Here is a 15,507-nt window from a genome sequence, read left to right as displayed (position 1 = left end):
TGAAAACACCGGTTCTCGTCCGATCACCGAAGTTAAGCAGCGTCGAGCGCAGTCAGTACTTGGGAGGGAGACCACTTAGAAACACTGCGTGCCGTTGGCTTTTTCACTTTTTTTTCCTCTTTTAAATTCCACTAGAAATGAAAAAAGCAAACATAATTTCTTTTTGTTATTGTTTTAAAAAGATGATGGTTAATTTGTCTCACTTAATTTAAATTCGAATTATTAAATAGCACTCTCGGCAACGGCCATATCACGCTGAAAACACCGGTTCTCGTCCGATCACCGAAGTTAAGCAGCGTCGAGCGCAGTCAGTACTTGGAAACTTTGCGTACCGTTGGCTTTTTCACTTTTATTTCCTCTTTTAAATTCCACGAGATATGAAAAAAGCAAACATATCTTCTTTTTATTATTGATTTATAAAGATGAAGGTTTATTAATTTCGAATTATTAAATAGCACTCTCGGCAACGGCAATATCACGCTGAAAACACCGGTTCTCGTCCGATCACCGAAGTTAAGCAGCGTCGAGCGCAGTCAGTACTTGGAAACTTTGCGTGCCGTTGGCTTTTTCACTTTTATTTCCTCTTTTAAATTCCATGAGATATGAAAAAAGCAAACATATCTTCTTTTTCTTATTGATTTATAAAGATGAAGGTTAATTAAATTCAAATTATTAAATAGCAATCTCGGCAACGGCCATATCACGCTAAAAACACCGGTTCTCGTCCGATCACCGAAGTTAAGCAGCGTCGAGCGCAGTCAGTACTTGGGAGGGAGACCACTTAGGAACACTGCGTGCCGTTGGGTTTTTCACTTTTTTTTCCTCTTTTAAATTCCAATAGATATGAAAAAAGCAAACATATTTTCTTTTTGTTATTGTTTTAAAAAGATGAAGGTTAATTTGTCTCACTTAATTTAAATTCGAATTATTATCTGGCACTCTCGGCAACGGCCATATCACGCTGAAAACACCGGTTCTCGTCGGATCACCGAAGTTAAGCAGCGTCGAGCGCAGTCAGTACTTGGGAGGGAGACCACTTAGGAACACTGCGTGCCGTTGGCTTTTTCACTTTTTTTTTCCTCTTTTAAATTCCAATAGATATGAAAAAAGCCAACATATTTTCTTTTTGTTATTGTTTTAAAAAGATGATGGTTAATTTGTCTCACTTAATTTAAATTCGAATTATTATCTAGCACTCTCGGCAATGGCCATATCACGCTGAAAACACCGGTTCTCGTCCGATCACCGAAGTTAAGCAGCGTCGAGCGCAGTCAGTACTTGGGAGGGAGACCACTTAGGAACACTGCGTGCCGTTGGCTTTTTCACTTTTTTTTCCTCTTTTAAATTCCAATAGATATGAAAAAAGCCAACATATTTTCTTTTTGTTATTGTTTTAAAAAGATGAAGGTTAATTTGTCTCACTTAATTTAAATTCGAATTATTATCTAGCACTCTCGGCAACGGCCATATCACGCTAAAAACACCGGTTCTCGTCGGATCACCGAAGTTAAGCAGCGTCGAGCGCAGTCAGTACTTGGGAGGGAGACCACTTAGGAACGCTAAGTGCCGTTGGCTTTTTCACTTTTTTTTCCTCTTTTAAATTCCAATAGATTTGAAAAAAGCCAACATATTTTCTTTTTGTTATTGTTTTAAGAAGATGAATATTAATTTGTCTCACTTAATTTAAATTCGAATTATTAAATAGCACTCTCGGCAACGGCCATATCACGCTGAAAACACCAGATCTCGTCAGATCACCGAAGTTAAGCCTCGGCGAGCGCAGTCAGTACTTGGGAGGGAGACCACTTAGAAACACTGCGTGCCGTTGGCTTTTTCACTTTTTTTTCCTCTTTTAAATTCCACTAGAAATGAAAAAAGCAAACATAATTTCTTTTTGTTATTGTTTTAAAAAGATGATGGTTAATTTGTCTCACTTAATTTAAATTCGAATTATTAAATAGCACTCTCGGCAACGGCCATATCACGCTGAAAACACCGGTTCTCGTCCGATCACCGAAGTTAAGCAGCGTCGAGCGCAGTCAGTACTTGGAAACTTTGCGTACCGTTGGCTTTTTCACTTTTATTTCCTCTTTTAAATTCCACGAGATATGAAAAAAGCAAACATATCTTCTTTTTATTATTGATTTATAAAGATGAAGGTTTATTAATTTCGAATTATTAAATAGCACTCTCGGCAACGGCAATATCACGCTGAAAACACCGGTTCTCGTCCGATCACCGAAGTTAAGCAGCGTCGAGCGCAGTCAGTACTTGGAAACTTTGCGTGCCGTTGGCTTTTTCACTTTTATTTCCTCTTTTAAATTCCATGAGATATGAAAAAAGCAAACATATCTTCTTTTTCTTATTGATTTATAAAGATGAAGGTTAATTAAATTCAAATTATTAAATAGCAATCTCGGCAACGGCCATATCACGCTAAAAACACCGGTTCTCGTCGGATCACCGAAGTTAAGCAGCGTCGAGCGCAGTCAGTACTTGGGAGGGAGACCACTTAGGAACACTGCGTGCCGTTGGCTTTTTCACTTTTTTTTCCTCTTTTAAATTCCAATAGATATGAAAAAAGCCAACATATTTTCTTTTTGTTATTGTTTAAAAAAGATGATGGTTAATTTGTCTCACTTAATTTAAATTCGAATTATTATCTAGCACTCTCGGCAATGGCCATATCACGCTGAAAACACCGGTTCTCGTCCGATCACCGAAGTTAAGCAGCGTCGAGCGCAGTCAGTACTTGGAAACTTTGCGTGCCGTTGGCTTTTTCACTTTTTTTTCCTCTTTTAAATTCCTATAGATATGAAAAAGCCAACATATTTTCTTTTTGTTATTGTATTAAAAAGATGAAGGTAAATTTGTCTCACTTAATTTAAATTCGAATTATTAAATAGCACTCTCGGCAACGGCCATATCACGCTGAAAACACCGGTTCTCGTCCGATCACCGAAGTGAAGCAGCGTCGAGCGCAGTCAGTACTTGGGAGGGAGACCACTTAGGAACACTGCGTGCCGTTGGCTTTTTCGCTTTTTTTTCCTCTTTTAAATTCCAATAGATATGAAAAAAGCCAACATATTTTCTTTTTGTTATTGTTTTAAGAAGATGAATATTAATTTGACTCACTTAATTTAAATTCGAATTATTAAATAGCACTCTCGGCAACGGCCATATCACGCTGAAAACACCAGATCTCGTCAGATCACCGAAGTTAAGCATCGGCGAGCGCAGTCAGTACTTGGGAGGGAGACCACTTAGAAACACTGCGTGCCGTTGGCTTTTTCACTTTTTTTTCCTCTTTTAAATTCCACTAGAAATGAAAAAAGCAAACATATTTTCTTTTTGTTATTGTTTTAGAAAGATGATGTTTAATTTGTCTCACTTAATTTAAATTCGAATTATTAAATAGCACTCTCGGCAACGGCCATATCACGCTGAAAACACCGGTTCTCGTCCGATCACCGAAGTTAAGCAGCGTCGAGCGCAGTCAGTACTTGGAAACTTTGCGTGCCGTTGGCTTTTTCACTTTTATTTCCTCTTTTAAATTCCACGAGATATGAAAAAAGCAAACATATCTTCTTTTTATTATAGATTTATAAAGATGAAGGTTTATTAATTTCGAATTATTAAATAGCACTCTCGGCAACGGCCATATCACGCTGAAAACACCGGTTCTCGTCCGATCACCGAAGTTAAGCCGCGTCGAGCGCAGTCAGTACTTGGGAGGGAGACCACTTAGGAACACTGCGTGCCGTTGGATTTTTCACTTTTTTTTTCCTCTTTTAAATTCCTATAGATATGAAAAAAGCCAACATATTTTCTTTTTGTTATTGTATTAAAAAGATGAAGGTAAATTTGTCTCACTTAATATAAATTCGAATTATTAAATAGCACTCTCGGCAACGGCCATATCACGCTGAAAACACCGGTTCTCGTCCGATCACCGAAGTTAAGCAGCGTCGAGCGCAGTTAGTACTTGGGAGGGAGACCACTTAGGAACACTGCGTGCCGTTGGCTTTTTCACTTTTTTTCCTCTTTTAAATTCCAATAGATATGAAAAAAGCAAACATATTTTCTTTTTGTTATTGTTTTAAAAAGATGAAGGTTAATTTGTCTCACTTAATTTAAATTCGAATTATTAAATAGCACTCTCGGCAACGGCCATATCACGCTGAAAACACCGGTTCTCGTCCGATCACCGAAGTTAAGCAGCGTCGAGCGCAGTCAGTACTTGGGAGAGAGACCGCTTAGGAACACTGCGTGCCGTTGGCTTTTTCACTTTTTTTCCTCTTTTAAATTCCAATAGATATGAAAAAAGCAAACATATTTTCTTTTTGTTATTGTTTTAAAAAGATGATGGTTAATTTGTCTCACTTAATTTAAATTCGAATTATTATCTAGCACTCTCGGCAACGGCCATATCACGCTGAAAACACCGGTTCTCGTCCGATCACCGAAGTTAAGAAGCGTCGAGCGCAGTCAGTACTTGGGAGGGAGACCACTTAGGAACACTGCGTGCCGTTGGCTTTTTCACTTTTTTTCCTCTTTTAAATTCCAATAGATATGAAAAAAGCAAACATATTTTCTTTTTGTTATTGCTTTAAAAAGATGAAGGTTAATTTGTCTCACTTAATTTAAATTCGAATTATTATCTAGCACTCTCGGCAACGGCCATATCACGCTGAAAACACCAGATCTCGTCAGATCACCGAAGTTAAGCATCGGCGAGCGCAGTCAGTACTTGGGAGGGAGACCACTTAGGAACACTGCGTGCCGTTGGCTTTTTCACTTTTTTTCCTCTTTTAAATTCCTATAGATATGAAAAAAGCAAACATATTTTTTTTTTGTTATTGTTTTAAAAAGATGAAGGTCAATTTGTCTCACTTAATTTAAATTCGAATTATTATCTAGCACTCTCGGCAAGGGCCATATCACGCTGAAAACACCAGATCTCGTCCGATCACCGAAGTTAAGCAGCGTCGAGCGCAGTCAGTACTTGGAAACTTTGCGTGCCGTTGGCTTTTTCACTTTTATTTCCTCTTTTAAATTCCATGAGATATGAAAAAAGCAAACATATCTTCTTTTTATTATTGATTTATAAAGATGAAGGTTTATTAATTTCGAATTATTAAATAGCACTCTCGGCAACGGCCATATCACGCTGAAAAAACCGGTTTTCGTCCGATCACCGAAGTTAAGCAGCGTCGAGCGCAGTCAGTACTTGGAAACTTTGCGTGCCGTTGGATTTTTCACTTTTTTTTCCTCTTTTAAATTCCTATAGATATGAAAAAAGCCAACATATTTTCTTTTTGTTATTGTATTAAAAAGATGAAGGTAAATTTGTCTCACTTAATTTAAATTCGAATTATTAAATAGCACTCTCGGCAACGGCCATATCACGCTGAAAACACTGGTTCTCGTCCGATCACCGAAGTTAAGCAGCGTCGAGCGCAGTCAGTACTTGGGAGGGAGACCACTTAGGAACACTGCGTGCCGTTGGCTTTTTCACTTTTTTTCCTCTTTTAAATTCCAATAGATATGAAAAAAGCAAACATATTTTCTTTTTGTTATTGTTTTAAAAAGATGAAGGTTAATTTGTCTCACTTAATTTAAATTCGAATTATTAAATAGCACTCTCGGCAACGGCCATATCACGCTGAAAACACCGGTTCTCGTCCGATCACCGAAGTTAAGAAGCGTCGAGCGCAGTCAGTACTTGGGAGGGAGACCACTTAGGAACACTGCGTGCCGTTGGCTTTTTCACTTTTTTTCCTCTTTTAAATTCCAATAGATATGAAAAAAGCAAACATATTTTCTTTTTGTTATTGCTTTAAAAAGATGAAGGTTAATTTGTCTCACTTAATTTAAATTCGAATTATTATCTAGCACTCTCGGCAACGGCCATATCACGCTGAAAACACCAGATCTCGTCAGATCACCGAAGTTAAGCATCGGCGAGCGCAGTCAGTACTTGGGAGGGAGACCACTTAGGAACACTGCGTGCCGTTGGCTTTTTCACTTTTTTTCCTCTTTTAAATTCCTATAGATATGAAAAAAGCAAACATATTTTTTTTTTGTTATTGTTTTAAAAAGATGAAGGTCAATTTGTCTCACTTAATTTAAATTCGAATTATTATCTAGCACTCTCGGCAAGGGCCATATCACGCTGAAAACACCAGATCTCGTCCGATCACCGAAGTTAAGCAGCGTCGAGCGCAGTCAGTACTTGGAAACTTTGCGTGCCGTTGGCTTTTTCACTTTTATTTCCTCTTTTAAATTCCATGAGATATGAAAAAAGCAAACATATCTTCTTTTTATTATTGATTTATAAAGATGAAGGTTTATTAATTTCGAATTATTAAATAGCACTCTCGGCAACGGCCATATCACGCTGAAAAAACCGGTTTTCGTCCGATCACCGAAGTTAAGCAGCGTCGAGCGCAGTCAGTACTTGGAAACTTTGCGTGCCGTTGGATTTTTCACTTTTTTTTCCTCTTTTAAATTCCTATAGATATGAAAAAAGCCAACATATTTTCTTTTTGTTATTGTATTAAAAAGATGAAGGTAAATTTGTCTCACTTAATTTAAATTCGAATTATTAAATAGCACTCTCGGCAACGGCCATATCACGCTGAAAACACTGGTTCTCGTCCGATCACCGAAGTTAAGCAGCGTCGAGCGCAGTCAGTACTTGGGAGGGAGACCACTTAGGAACACTGCGTGCCGTTGGCTTTTTCACTTTTTTTCCTCTTTTAAATTCCAATAGATATGAAAAAAGCAAACATATTTTCTTTTTGTTATTGTTTTAAAAAGATGAAGGTTAATTTGTCTCACTTAATTTAAATTCGAATTATTAAATAGCACTCTCGGCAACGGCCATATCACGCTGAAAACACCGGTTCTCGTCCGATCACCGAAGTTAAGCAGCGTCGAGCGCAGTCAGTACTTGGGAGGGAGACCGCTTAGGAACACTGCGTGCCGTTGGCTTTTTCACTTTTTTTCCTCTTTTAAATTCCAATAGATATGAAAAAAGCAAACATATTTTCTTTTTGTTATTGTTTTAAAAAGATGATGGTTAATTTGTCTCACTTAATTTAAATTCGAATTATTATCTAGCACTCTCGGCAACGGCCATATCACGCTGAAAACACCGGTTCTCGTCCGATCACCGAAGTTAAGCAGCGTCGAGCGCAGTCAGTACTTGGAAACTTTGCGTGCCGTTGGCTTTTTCACTTTTATTTCCTCTTTTAAATTCCATGATATATGAAAAAAGCAAACATAGGCTATCTTCTTTTTCTTATTGATTTATAAAGATGAAGGGTAATTTAATTCGAATTATTAAATAGCACTCTCGGCAACGGCCATATCACGCTGAAAAAACCGGTTTTCGTCCGATCACCGAAGTTAAGCAGCGTCGAGCGCAGTCAGTACTTGGAAACTTTGCGTGCCGTTGGATTTTTCACTTTTTTTTCCTCTTTTAAATTCCATGAGATATGAAAAAGCAAACATATCTTCTTTTTATTATTGATTTATAAAGATGAAGGTTTATTAATTTCGAATTATTAAATAGCACTCTCGGCAACGGCCATATCACGCTGAAAACACCGGTTCTCGTCCGATCACCGAAGTTAAGCAGCGTCGAGCGCAGTCAGTACTTGGGAGGGAGACCACTTAGGAACACTGCGTGCCGTTGGCTTTTTCACTTTTTTTTCCAATTTTAAATACCTATAGATATGAAAAAAGCAAACATATTTTTTTTTTGTTATTGTTTTAAAAAGATGAAGGTCTATTTGTCTCACTTAATTTAAATTCGAATTATTATCTAGCACTCTCGGCAACGGCCATATCACGCTGAAAACACCAGATCTCGTCAGATCACCGAAGTTAAGCATCGGCGAGCGCAGTCAGTACTTGGGAGGGAGACCACTTAGAAACACTGCGTGCCGTTGGCTTTTTCACTTTTTTTCCTCTTTTAAATTCCACTAGATATGAAAAAAGCAAACATATTTTCTTTTTGTTATTGTTTTAAAAAGATGATGGTTAATTTGTCTCACTTAATTTAAATTCGAATTATTAAATAGCACTCTCGGCAACGGCCATATCACGCTGAAAACACCGGTTCTCGTCCGATCACCGAAGTTAAGCTGCGTCGAGCGAAGTCAGTACTTGGAAACTTTGCGTGCCGTTGGATTTTTCACTTTTTTTTCCTCTTTTAAATTCCTATAGATATGAAAAAAGCCAACATATTTTCTTTTTGTTATTGTATTAAAAAGATGAAGGTAAATTTGTCTCACTTAATTTAAATTCGAATTATTAAATAGCACTCTCGGCAACGGCCATATCACGCTGAAAACACCGGTTCTCGTCCGATCACCGAAGTTAAGCAGCGTCGAGCGCAGTCAGTACTTGGGAGGGAGACCACTTAGGAACACTGCGTGCCGTTGGCTTTTTCACTTTTTTTCCTCTTTTAAATTCCAATAGATATGAAAAAAGCAAACATATTTTCTTTTTGTTATTGTTTTAAAATGATGAAGGTCTATTTGTCTCACTTAATTTAAATTCGAATTATTATCTAGCACTCTCGGCAACGGCCATATCACGCTGAAAACACCAGATCTCGTCAGATCACCGATGTTAAGCATCGGCGAGCGCAGTCAGTACTTGGGAGGGAGACCACTTAGAAACACTGCGTGCCGTTGGCTTTTTCACTTTTTTTCCTCTTTTAAATTCCACTAGATATGAAAAAAGCCAACATATTTTCTTTTTGTTATTGTATTAAAAAGATGAAGGTAAATTTGTCTCACTTAATTTAAATTCGAATTATTAAATAGCACTCTCGGCAACGGCCATATCACGCTGAAAACACCGGTTCTCGTCCGATCACCGAAGTTAAGCAGCGTCGAGCGCAGTCAGTACTTGGGAGGGAGACCACTTAGGAACACTGCGTGCCGTTGGCTTTTTCACTTTTTTTTCCAATTTTAAATACCTATAGATATGAAAAAAGCAAACGTATTTTTTTTTGTTATTTATTTTAAAAAGATGAAGGTCTATTTGTCTCACTTAATTTAAATTCGAATTATTATCTAGCACTCTCGGCAACGGCCATATCATGCTGAAAACACCAGATCTCGTCAGATCACCGAAGTTAAGCATCGGCGAGCGCAGTCAGTACTTGGGAGGGAGACCACTTAGAAACACTGCGTGCCGTTGGCTTTTTCACTTTTTTTTCCTCTTTTAAATTCCACTAGATATGAAAAAAGCAAACATATTTTCTTTTTGTTATTGTTTTAAAAAGATGATGGTTAATTTGTCTCACTTAATTTAAATTCGAATTATTAAATAGCACTCTCGGCAACGGCCATATCACGCTGAAAACACCGGTTCTCGTCCGATCACCGAAGTTAAGCAGCGTCGAGCGCAGTCAGTACTTGGAAACTTTGCGTGCCGTTGGCTTTTTCACTTTTATTTCCTCTTTTAAATTCCATGAGATATGAAAAAGCAAACATATCTTCTTTTTATTATTGATTTATAAAGATGAAGGTTTATTAATTTCGAATTATTAAATAGCACTCTCGGCAACGGCCATATCACGCTGAAAACACCGGTTCTCGTCCGATCACCGAAGTTAAGCAGCGTCGAGCGCAGTCAGTACTTGGGAGGGAGACCACTTAGGAACACTGCGTGCCGTTGGCTTTTTCACTTTTTTTTCCAATTTTAAATACCTATAGATATGAAAAAAGCAAACATATTTTTTTTTTGTTATTGTTTTAAAAAGATGAAGGTCTATTTGTCTCACTTAATTTAAATTCGAATTATTATCTAGCACTCTCGGCAACGGCCATATCACGCTGAAAACACCAGATCTCGTCAGATCACCGAAGTTAAGCATCGGCGAGCGCAGTCAGTACTTGGGAGGGAGACCACTTAGAAACACTGCGTGCCGTTGGCTTTTTCACTTTTTTTCCTCTTTTAAATTCCACTAGATATGAAAAAAGCAAACATATTTTCTTTTTGTTATTGTTTTAAAAAGATGATGGTTAATTTGTCTCACTTAATTTAAATTCGAATTATTAAATAGCACTCTCGGCAACGGCCATATCACGCTGAAAACACCGGTTCTCGTCCGATCACCGAAGTTAAGCAGCGTCGAGCGAAGTCAGTACTTGGAAACTTTGCGTGCCGTTGGATTTTTCACTTTTTTTTCCTCTTTTAAATTCCTATAGATATGAAAAAAGCCAACATATTTTCTTTTTGTTATTGTATTAAAAAGATGAAGGTAAATTTGTCTCACTTAATTTAAATTCGAATTATTAAATAGCACTCTCGGCAACGGCCATATCACGCTGAAAACACCGGTTCTCGTCCGATCACCGAAGTTAAGCAGCGTCGAGCGCAGTCAGTACTTGGGAGGGAGACCACTTAGGAACACTGCGTGCCGTTGGCTTTTTCACTTTTTTTCCTCTTTTAAATTCCAATAGATATGAAAAAAGCAAACATATTTTCTTTTTGTTATTGTTTTAAAATGATGAAGGTCTATTTGTCTCACTTAATTTAAATTCGAATTATTATCTAGCACTCTCGGCAACGGCCATATCACGCTGAAAACACCAGATCTCGTCAGATCACCGATGTTAAGCATCGGCGAGCGCAGTCAGTACTTGGGAGGGAGACCACTTAGAAACACTGCGTGCCGTTGGCTTTTTCACTTTTTTTCCTCTTTTAAATTCCACTAGATATGAAAAAAGCCAACATATTTTCTTTTTGTTATTGTATTAAAAAGATGAAGGTAAATTTGTCTCACTTAATTTAAATTCGAATTATTAAATAGCACTCTCGGCAACGGCCATATCACGCTGAAAACACCGGTTCTCGTCCGATCACCGAAGTTAAGCAGCGTCGAGCGCAGTCAGTACTTGGGAGGGAGACCGCTTAGGAACACTGCGTGCCGTTGGCTTTTTCACTTTTTTTCCTCTTTTAAATTCCAATAGATATGAAAAAAGCAAACATATTTTCTTTTTGTTATTGTTTTAAAAAGATGATGGTTAATTTGTCTCACTTAATTTAAATTCGAATTATTATCTAGCACTCTCGGCAACGGCCATATCACGCTGAAAACACCGGTTCTCGTCCGATCACCGAAGTTAAGCAGCGTCGAGCGCAGTCAGTACTTGGAAACTTTGCGTGCCGTTGTCTTTTTCACTTTTATTTCCTCTTTTAAATTCCATGAGATATGAAAAAAGCAAACATATCTTCTTTTTCTTATTGATTTATAAAGATGAAGGTTAATAAAATTTAAATTATTAAATAGCACTTTCGGCAACGGCCATATCACGCTAAAAACACCGGTTCTCGTCCGATCACCGAAGTTAAGCAGCGTCGAGCGCAGTCAGTACTTGGGAGGGAGACCACGTAGGAACACTGCGTGCCGTTGGCTTTTTCACTTTTTTTTCCTCTTTTAAATTCCAATAGATATGAAAAAAGCAAACATATTTTCTTTTTGTTATTGTTTTAAAAAGATGATGGTTAATTTGTCTCACTTAATTTAAATTCGAATTATTATCTAGCACTCTCGGCAACGGCCATATCACGCTGAAAACACCGGTTCTCGTCCGATCACCGAAGTTAAGAAGCGTCGAGCGCAGTCAGTACTTGGGAGGGAGACCACTTAGGAACACTGCGTGCCGTTGGCTTTTTCACTTTTTTTCCTCTTTTAAATTCCAATAGATATGAAAAAAGCAAACATATTTTCTTTTTGTTATTGTTTTAAAAAGATGAAGGTTAATTTGTCTCACTTAATTTAAATTCGAATTATTATCTAGCACTCTCGGCAACGGCCATATCACGCTGAAGACACCGGTTCTCGTCCGATCACCGAAGTTAAGCAGCGTCGAGCGCAGTCAGTACTTGGAAACTCTGCGTGCCGTTGCCTTTTTCACTTTTATTTCCTCTTTTAAATTCCATCAGATATGAAAAAAGCAAACATATCTTCTTTTTGTTATTGTTTTATAAAGATCAAGGTTTTTAAATTCAAATTATTAAATAGCACTCTCGGCAACGGCCATATCACGCTGAAAACACTGGTTCTCGTCCGATCACCGAAGTTAAGCAGCGTCGAGCGCAGTCAGTACTTGGGAGGGAGACCACTTAGGAACACTGCGTGCCGTTGGCTTTTTCACTTTTTTTCCTCTTTTAAATTCCAATAGATATGAAAAAAGCAAACATATTTTCTTTTTGTTATTGTTTTAAAAAGATGATGGTTAATTTGTCTCACTTAAGTTAAATTCGAATTATTATCTAGCACTCTCGGCAACGGCCATATCACGCTGAAAACACCGGTTCTCGTCCGATCACCGAAGTTAAGCAGCGTCGAGCGCAGTCAGTACTTGGAAACTTTGCGTGCCGTTGGCTTTTTCACTTTTATTTCCTCTTTTAAATTCCATGAGATATGAAAAAAGCAAACATATCTTCTTTTTCTTATTGATTTATAAAGATGAAGGTTAATTAAATTCGAATTATTAAATAGCACTCTCGGCAACGGCCATATCACGCTGAAAATACCGGTTCTCGTCCGATCACCGAAGTTAAGCAGCGTCGAGCGCAGTCAGTACTTGGGAGGGAGACCACTTAGGAACACTGCGTGCCGTTGGCTTTTTCACTTTTTTTCCTCTTTTAAATTCCTATAGATATGAAAAAAGCCAACATATTTTCTTTTTGTTATTGTTTTAAAAAGATGAAGGTTAATTTGTCTCACTTAATTTAAATTCGAATTATTAAATAGCACTCTCGGCAACGGCCAAATCACGCTGAAAACACCGGTTCTCGTCGGATCACCGAAGTTAAGCAGCGTCGAGTGCAGTCAGTACTTGGGAGGGAGACCACTTAGGAACACTGCGTGCCGTTGGCTTTTTCACTTTTTTTTCCTCTTTTATATTCCAATAGATATGAAAAAAGCCAACATATTTTCTTTTTGTTATTGTTTTAAAAAGATGATGGTTAATTCCATGAGATATGAAAACAGCAAACATATCTTCTTTTTCTTATTGATTTATAAAGATGAAGGTTAATTAAATTCAAATTATTAAATAGCACTTTCGGCAACGGCCATATCACGCTAAAAACACCGGTTCTCGTCCGATCACCGAAGTTAAGCAGCGTCGAGCGCAGTCAGTACATGGGAGGGAGACCACGTAGGAACACTGCGGCCGTTGGCTTTTTCACTTTTTTTTCCTCTTTTAAATTCCAATGGATATGAAAAAAGCAAACATATTTTCTTTTTGTTATTGTTTTAAAAAGTTGATGGTTAATTTGTCTCACTTAATTTAAATTCGAATTATTATCTAGCACTCTCGGCAACGGCCATATCCCGCTGAAAACACCGGTTCTCGTCCGATCACCGAAGTTAAGAAGCGTCGAGCGCAGTCAGTACTTGGGAGGGAGACCACTTAGGAACACTGCGTGCCGTTGGCTTTTTCACTTTTTTTCCTCTTTTAAATTCCAATAGATATGAAAAAAGCAAACATATTTTCTTTTTGTTATTGTTTTAAAAAGAAGAAGGTTAATTTGTCTCACTTAATATAAATTCGAATTATTATCTAGCACTCTCGGCAACGGCCATATCACGCTGAAAACACCGGTTCTCGTCCGATCATCGAAGTTAAGCAGCGGTGAGCGCAGTCAGTACTTGGGAGGGAGACCACTTAGGAACACTGCGTGCCGTTTGCTTTTTCACTTTTTTTTCCTCTTTTAAATTCCTATTGATATGAAAAAGGCAAACATATTTTCTTTTTGTTATTGTTTTAAAAAGATGAAGGTCAATTTGTCTCACTTAATTTCAATTCGAATTATTATCTGGCACTCTCGGCAACGGCCATATCACGCTGAAAACACCGGTTCTCGTCGGATCACCGAAGTTAAGCAGCGTCGAGCGCAGTCAGTACTTGGGAGGGAGACCACTTAGGAACACTGCGTGCCGTTGGCTTTTTCACTTTTTTTTCCTCTTTTAAATTCCAATAGATATGAAAAAAGCCAACATATTTTCTTTTTGTTATTGTTTTAAAAAGATGAAGGTCAATTTGTCTCACTTAATTTAAATTCGAATTATTATCTAGCACTCTCGGCAACGGCCATATCACGCTGAAAACACCGGTTCTCGTCCGATCACCGAAGTTAAGCAGCGTCGAGCGCAGTCAGTACTTGGAAACTTTGCGTGCCTTTGGCTTTTTCACTTTTATTTCCTCTTTTAAATTCCATGAGATATGAAAAAAGCAAACATATCTTCTTTTTCTTATTGATTTATAAAGATGAAGGTTAATTAAATTCAAATTATTAAATAGCACTTTCGGCAACGGCCATATCACGCAAAAAACACCGGTTCTCGTCCGATCACCGAAGTTAAGCAGCGTCGAGCGCAGTCAGTACTTGGGAGGGAGACCACTTAGGAACACTGCGTGCCGTTGGCTTTTTCACTTTTTTTTCCTCTTTTAAATTCCAATAGATATGAAAAAAGCCAACATATTTTCTTTTTGTTATTGTTTTAAAAAGATGATGGTTAATTTGTCTCACTTAATTTAAATTCGAATTATTAAATAGCACTCTCGGCAACGGCCATATCACGCTGAAAACACCGGTTCTCGTCCGATCACCGAAGTTAAGCAGCGTCGAGCGCAGTCAGTACTTGGAAACTTTGCGTGCCGTTGGCTTTTTCACTTTTATTTCCTCTTTTAAATTCCATGAGATATGAAAACAGCAAACATATCTTCTTTTTCTTATTGATTTATAAAGATGAAGGTTAATTAAATTCGAATTATTATCTAGCACTCTCGGCAACGGCCATATCACGCTGAAAACACCGGTTCTCGTCCGATCACCGAAGTTAAGAAGCGTCGAGCGCACTCAGTACTTGGGAGGGAGACCACTTAGGAACACTGCGTGCCGTTGGCTTTTTCACTTTTTTTCCTCTTTTAAATTCCAATAGATATGAAAAAAGCAAACATATTTTCTTTTTGTTATTGTTTTAAAAAGATGAAGGTTAATTTGTCTCACTTAATATAAATTCGAATTATTATCTAGCACTCTCGGCAACGGCCATATCACGCTGAAAACACCGGTTCTCGTCCGATCACCGAAGTTAAGCAGCGTCGAGCGCAGTCAGTACTTGGGAGGGAGACCACTTAGGAACACTGCGTGCCGTTTGCTTTTTCACTTTTTTTCCTCTTTTAAATTCCTATTGATATGAAAAAGGCAAACATATTTTCTTTTTGTTATTGTTTTAAAAAGATGAAGGTCAATTTGTCTCACTTAATTTCAATTCGAATTATTATCTGGCACTCTCGGCAACGGCCATATCACGCTGAAAACACCGGTTCTCGTCGGATCACCGAAGTTAAGCAGCGTCGAGCGCAGTCAGTACTTGGGAGAGAGACCACTTAGGAACACTGCGTGCCGTTGGCTTTTTCACTTTTTTTTCCTCTTTTAAATTCCAATAGATATGAAAAAAGC

The 15,507-nt window shown here is 38.0% G+C and overlaps 22 non-coding genes and 35 pseudogenes across 22 annotated transcripts; all 57 read left to right on the top strand.

Moving 5' to 3' along the window:
- Positions 1–237: 237 nt before the first annotated feature.
- On the top strand, positions 238–340 carry LOC149581878 (5S ribosomal RNA; annotated as a pseudogene).
- Positions 341–462: 122 nt separating this feature from the next.
- Positions 463–565, top strand: LOC149581877 (5S ribosomal RNA; annotated as a pseudogene).
- A 122-nt stretch (positions 566–687) lies between these two features.
- LOC149581876 (5S ribosomal RNA) lies at positions 688–806 on the top strand (annotated as a pseudogene).
- A 137-nt stretch (positions 807–943) lies between these two features.
- On the top strand, positions 944–1,062 carry LOC149581875 (5S ribosomal RNA). The gene has a single exon (XR_016381005.1). It is a non-coding gene; the product is annotated as a 5S ribosomal RNA (ribosomal RNA).
- Positions 1,063–1,200: 138 nt separating this feature from the next.
- Positions 1,201–1,319, top strand: LOC149581874 (5S ribosomal RNA). The gene has a single exon (XR_016380886.1). It is a non-coding gene; the product is annotated as a 5S ribosomal RNA (ribosomal RNA).
- A 137-nt stretch (positions 1,320–1,456) lies between these two features.
- LOC149581873 (5S ribosomal RNA) lies at positions 1,457–1,575 on the top strand (annotated as a pseudogene).
- Positions 1,576–1,712: 137 nt separating this feature from the next.
- Positions 1,713–1,831, top strand: LOC149581872 (5S ribosomal RNA; annotated as a pseudogene).
- A 137-nt stretch (positions 1,832–1,968) lies between these two features.
- LOC149581871 (5S ribosomal RNA) lies at positions 1,969–2,071 on the top strand (annotated as a pseudogene).
- A 122-nt stretch (positions 2,072–2,193) lies between these two features.
- Positions 2,194–2,296, top strand: LOC149581870 (5S ribosomal RNA; annotated as a pseudogene).
- Positions 2,297–2,418: 122 nt separating this feature from the next.
- On the top strand, positions 2,419–2,537 carry LOC149581869 (5S ribosomal RNA; annotated as a pseudogene).
- A 137-nt stretch (positions 2,538–2,674) lies between these two features.
- Positions 2,675–2,777, top strand: LOC149581868 (5S ribosomal RNA; annotated as a pseudogene).
- A 136-nt stretch (positions 2,778–2,913) lies between these two features.
- On the top strand, positions 2,914–3,032 carry LOC149581867 (5S ribosomal RNA). The gene has a single exon (XR_016380902.1). It is a non-coding gene; the product is annotated as a 5S ribosomal RNA (ribosomal RNA).
- Positions 3,033–3,169: 137 nt separating this feature from the next.
- LOC149581866 (5S ribosomal RNA) lies at positions 3,170–3,288 on the top strand (annotated as a pseudogene).
- A 137-nt stretch (positions 3,289–3,425) lies between these two features.
- Positions 3,426–3,528, top strand: LOC149581865 (5S ribosomal RNA; annotated as a pseudogene).
- Positions 3,529–3,650: 122 nt separating this feature from the next.
- On the top strand, positions 3,651–3,769 carry LOC149581864 (5S ribosomal RNA; annotated as a pseudogene).
- Positions 3,770–3,907: 138 nt separating this feature from the next.
- LOC149581863 (5S ribosomal RNA) lies at positions 3,908–4,026 on the top strand. Its single transcript, XR_016380984.1, has one exon. It is a non-coding gene; the product is annotated as a 5S ribosomal RNA (ribosomal RNA).
- Positions 4,027–4,162: 136 nt separating this feature from the next.
- On the top strand, positions 4,163–4,281 carry LOC149581862 (5S ribosomal RNA). Its single transcript, XR_016381149.1, has one exon. It is a non-coding gene; the product is annotated as a 5S ribosomal RNA (ribosomal RNA).
- A 136-nt stretch (positions 4,282–4,417) lies between these two features.
- LOC149581861 (5S ribosomal RNA) lies at positions 4,418–4,536 on the top strand. Its single transcript, XR_016381130.1, has one exon. It is a non-coding gene; the product is annotated as a 5S ribosomal RNA (ribosomal RNA).
- A 136-nt stretch (positions 4,537–4,672) lies between these two features.
- LOC149581860 (5S ribosomal RNA) lies at positions 4,673–4,791 on the top strand (annotated as a pseudogene).
- A 601-nt stretch (positions 4,792–5,392) lies between these two features.
- On the top strand, positions 5,393–5,511 carry LOC149581859 (5S ribosomal RNA). The gene has a single exon (XR_016380964.1). It is a non-coding gene; the product is annotated as a 5S ribosomal RNA (ribosomal RNA).
- Positions 5,512–5,647: 136 nt separating this feature from the next.
- On the top strand, positions 5,648–5,766 carry LOC149581858 (5S ribosomal RNA). The gene has a single exon (XR_016381129.1). It is a non-coding gene; the product is annotated as a 5S ribosomal RNA (ribosomal RNA).
- Positions 5,767–5,902: 136 nt separating this feature from the next.
- On the top strand, positions 5,903–6,021 carry LOC149581857 (5S ribosomal RNA; annotated as a pseudogene).
- A 601-nt stretch (positions 6,022–6,622) lies between these two features.
- Positions 6,623–6,741, top strand: LOC149581856 (5S ribosomal RNA). Its single transcript, XR_016380963.1, has one exon. It is a non-coding gene; the product is annotated as a 5S ribosomal RNA (ribosomal RNA).
- A 136-nt stretch (positions 6,742–6,877) lies between these two features.
- On the top strand, positions 6,878–6,996 carry LOC149581855 (5S ribosomal RNA). Its single transcript, XR_016380811.1, has one exon. It is a non-coding gene; the product is annotated as a 5S ribosomal RNA (ribosomal RNA).
- Positions 6,997–7,132: 136 nt separating this feature from the next.
- LOC149581854 (5S ribosomal RNA) lies at positions 7,133–7,235 on the top strand (annotated as a pseudogene).
- A 351-nt stretch (positions 7,236–7,586) lies between these two features.
- On the top strand, positions 7,587–7,705 carry LOC149581853 (5S ribosomal RNA). The gene has a single exon (XR_016380797.1). It is a non-coding gene; the product is annotated as a 5S ribosomal RNA (ribosomal RNA).
- A 137-nt stretch (positions 7,706–7,842) lies between these two features.
- Positions 7,843–7,961, top strand: LOC149581852 (5S ribosomal RNA; annotated as a pseudogene).
- Positions 7,962–8,097: 136 nt separating this feature from the next.
- On the top strand, positions 8,098–8,200 carry LOC149581851 (5S ribosomal RNA; annotated as a pseudogene).
- Positions 8,201–8,337: 137 nt separating this feature from the next.
- On the top strand, positions 8,338–8,456 carry LOC149581850 (5S ribosomal RNA). Its single transcript, XR_016380795.1, has one exon. It is a non-coding gene; the product is annotated as a 5S ribosomal RNA (ribosomal RNA).
- Positions 8,457–8,592: 136 nt separating this feature from the next.
- On the top strand, positions 8,593–8,711 carry LOC149581849 (5S ribosomal RNA; annotated as a pseudogene).
- Positions 8,712–8,847: 136 nt separating this feature from the next.
- LOC149581848 (5S ribosomal RNA) lies at positions 8,848–8,966 on the top strand. The gene has a single exon (XR_016380793.1). It is a non-coding gene; the product is annotated as a 5S ribosomal RNA (ribosomal RNA).
- A 137-nt stretch (positions 8,967–9,103) lies between these two features.
- Positions 9,104–9,222, top strand: LOC149581847 (5S ribosomal RNA; annotated as a pseudogene).
- Positions 9,223–9,359: 137 nt separating this feature from the next.
- LOC149581846 (5S ribosomal RNA) lies at positions 9,360–9,462 on the top strand (annotated as a pseudogene).
- A 121-nt stretch (positions 9,463–9,583) lies between these two features.
- On the top strand, positions 9,584–9,702 carry LOC149581845 (5S ribosomal RNA). The gene has a single exon (XR_016380792.1). It is a non-coding gene; the product is annotated as a 5S ribosomal RNA (ribosomal RNA).
- A 137-nt stretch (positions 9,703–9,839) lies between these two features.
- LOC149581844 (5S ribosomal RNA) lies at positions 9,840–9,958 on the top strand (annotated as a pseudogene).
- Positions 9,959–10,094: 136 nt separating this feature from the next.
- On the top strand, positions 10,095–10,197 carry LOC149581843 (5S ribosomal RNA; annotated as a pseudogene).
- Positions 10,198–10,334: 137 nt separating this feature from the next.
- LOC149581842 (5S ribosomal RNA) lies at positions 10,335–10,453 on the top strand. Its single transcript, XR_016380791.1, has one exon. It is a non-coding gene; the product is annotated as a 5S ribosomal RNA (ribosomal RNA).
- A 136-nt stretch (positions 10,454–10,589) lies between these two features.
- LOC149581841 (5S ribosomal RNA) lies at positions 10,590–10,708 on the top strand (annotated as a pseudogene).
- A 136-nt stretch (positions 10,709–10,844) lies between these two features.
- Positions 10,845–10,963, top strand: LOC149581840 (5S ribosomal RNA). Its single transcript, XR_016380810.1, has one exon. It is a non-coding gene; the product is annotated as a 5S ribosomal RNA (ribosomal RNA).
- Positions 10,964–11,099: 136 nt separating this feature from the next.
- Positions 11,100–11,202, top strand: LOC149581839 (5S ribosomal RNA; annotated as a pseudogene).
- Positions 11,203–11,324: 122 nt separating this feature from the next.
- Positions 11,325–11,443, top strand: LOC149581838 (5S ribosomal RNA). The gene has a single exon (XR_016381072.1). It is a non-coding gene; the product is annotated as a 5S ribosomal RNA (ribosomal RNA).
- A 137-nt stretch (positions 11,444–11,580) lies between these two features.
- LOC149581837 (5S ribosomal RNA) lies at positions 11,581–11,699 on the top strand. Its single transcript, XR_016381128.1, has one exon. It is a non-coding gene; the product is annotated as a 5S ribosomal RNA (ribosomal RNA).
- Positions 11,700–11,835: 136 nt separating this feature from the next.
- LOC149581836 (5S ribosomal RNA) lies at positions 11,836–11,938 on the top strand (annotated as a pseudogene).
- A 121-nt stretch (positions 11,939–12,059) lies between these two features.
- Positions 12,060–12,178, top strand: LOC149581835 (5S ribosomal RNA). Its single transcript, XR_016380962.1, has one exon. It is a non-coding gene; the product is annotated as a 5S ribosomal RNA (ribosomal RNA).
- Positions 12,179–12,314: 136 nt separating this feature from the next.
- Positions 12,315–12,417, top strand: LOC149581834 (5S ribosomal RNA; annotated as a pseudogene).
- Positions 12,418–12,539: 122 nt separating this feature from the next.
- Positions 12,540–12,658, top strand: LOC149581833 (5S ribosomal RNA). Its single transcript, XR_016380949.1, has one exon. It is a non-coding gene; the product is annotated as a 5S ribosomal RNA (ribosomal RNA).
- A 136-nt stretch (positions 12,659–12,794) lies between these two features.
- On the top strand, positions 12,795–12,913 carry LOC149581832 (5S ribosomal RNA; annotated as a pseudogene).
- Positions 12,914–13,102: 189 nt separating this feature from the next.
- LOC149581831 (5S ribosomal RNA) lies at positions 13,103–13,220 on the top strand (annotated as a pseudogene).
- A 137-nt stretch (positions 13,221–13,357) lies between these two features.
- LOC149581830 (5S ribosomal RNA) lies at positions 13,358–13,476 on the top strand (annotated as a pseudogene).
- Positions 13,477–13,612: 136 nt separating this feature from the next.
- Positions 13,613–13,731, top strand: LOC149581829 (5S ribosomal RNA; annotated as a pseudogene).
- A 137-nt stretch (positions 13,732–13,868) lies between these two features.
- Positions 13,869–13,987, top strand: LOC149581828 (5S ribosomal RNA). Its single transcript, XR_016381004.1, has one exon. It is a non-coding gene; the product is annotated as a 5S ribosomal RNA (ribosomal RNA).
- Positions 13,988–14,124: 137 nt separating this feature from the next.
- LOC149581827 (5S ribosomal RNA) lies at positions 14,125–14,227 on the top strand (annotated as a pseudogene).
- Positions 14,228–14,349: 122 nt separating this feature from the next.
- Positions 14,350–14,468, top strand: LOC149581826 (5S ribosomal RNA; annotated as a pseudogene).
- A 137-nt stretch (positions 14,469–14,605) lies between these two features.
- Positions 14,606–14,708, top strand: LOC149581825 (5S ribosomal RNA; annotated as a pseudogene).
- A 122-nt stretch (positions 14,709–14,830) lies between these two features.
- On the top strand, positions 14,831–14,949 carry LOC149581824 (5S ribosomal RNA; annotated as a pseudogene).
- Positions 14,950–15,085: 136 nt separating this feature from the next.
- On the top strand, positions 15,086–15,204 carry LOC149581823 (5S ribosomal RNA). Its single transcript, XR_016381088.1, has one exon. It is a non-coding gene; the product is annotated as a 5S ribosomal RNA (ribosomal RNA).
- Positions 15,205–15,340: 136 nt separating this feature from the next.
- Positions 15,341–15,459, top strand: LOC149581822 (5S ribosomal RNA; annotated as a pseudogene).
- Positions 15,460–15,507: the final 48 nt, after the last annotated feature.

This window comes from Phalangium opilio, unplaced genomic scaffold, assembly GCF_054372755.1.
Source record: "Phalangium opilio isolate 3A_F unplaced genomic scaffold, DU_Popi_V2 ptg007730c_1, whole genome shotgun sequence".
Lineage (NCBI taxonomy): Eukaryota > Metazoa > Arthropoda > Arachnida > Opiliones > Phalangiidae > Phalangium > Phalangium opilio.
This window is presented reverse-complemented; position numbering and strand designations above follow the sequence as displayed.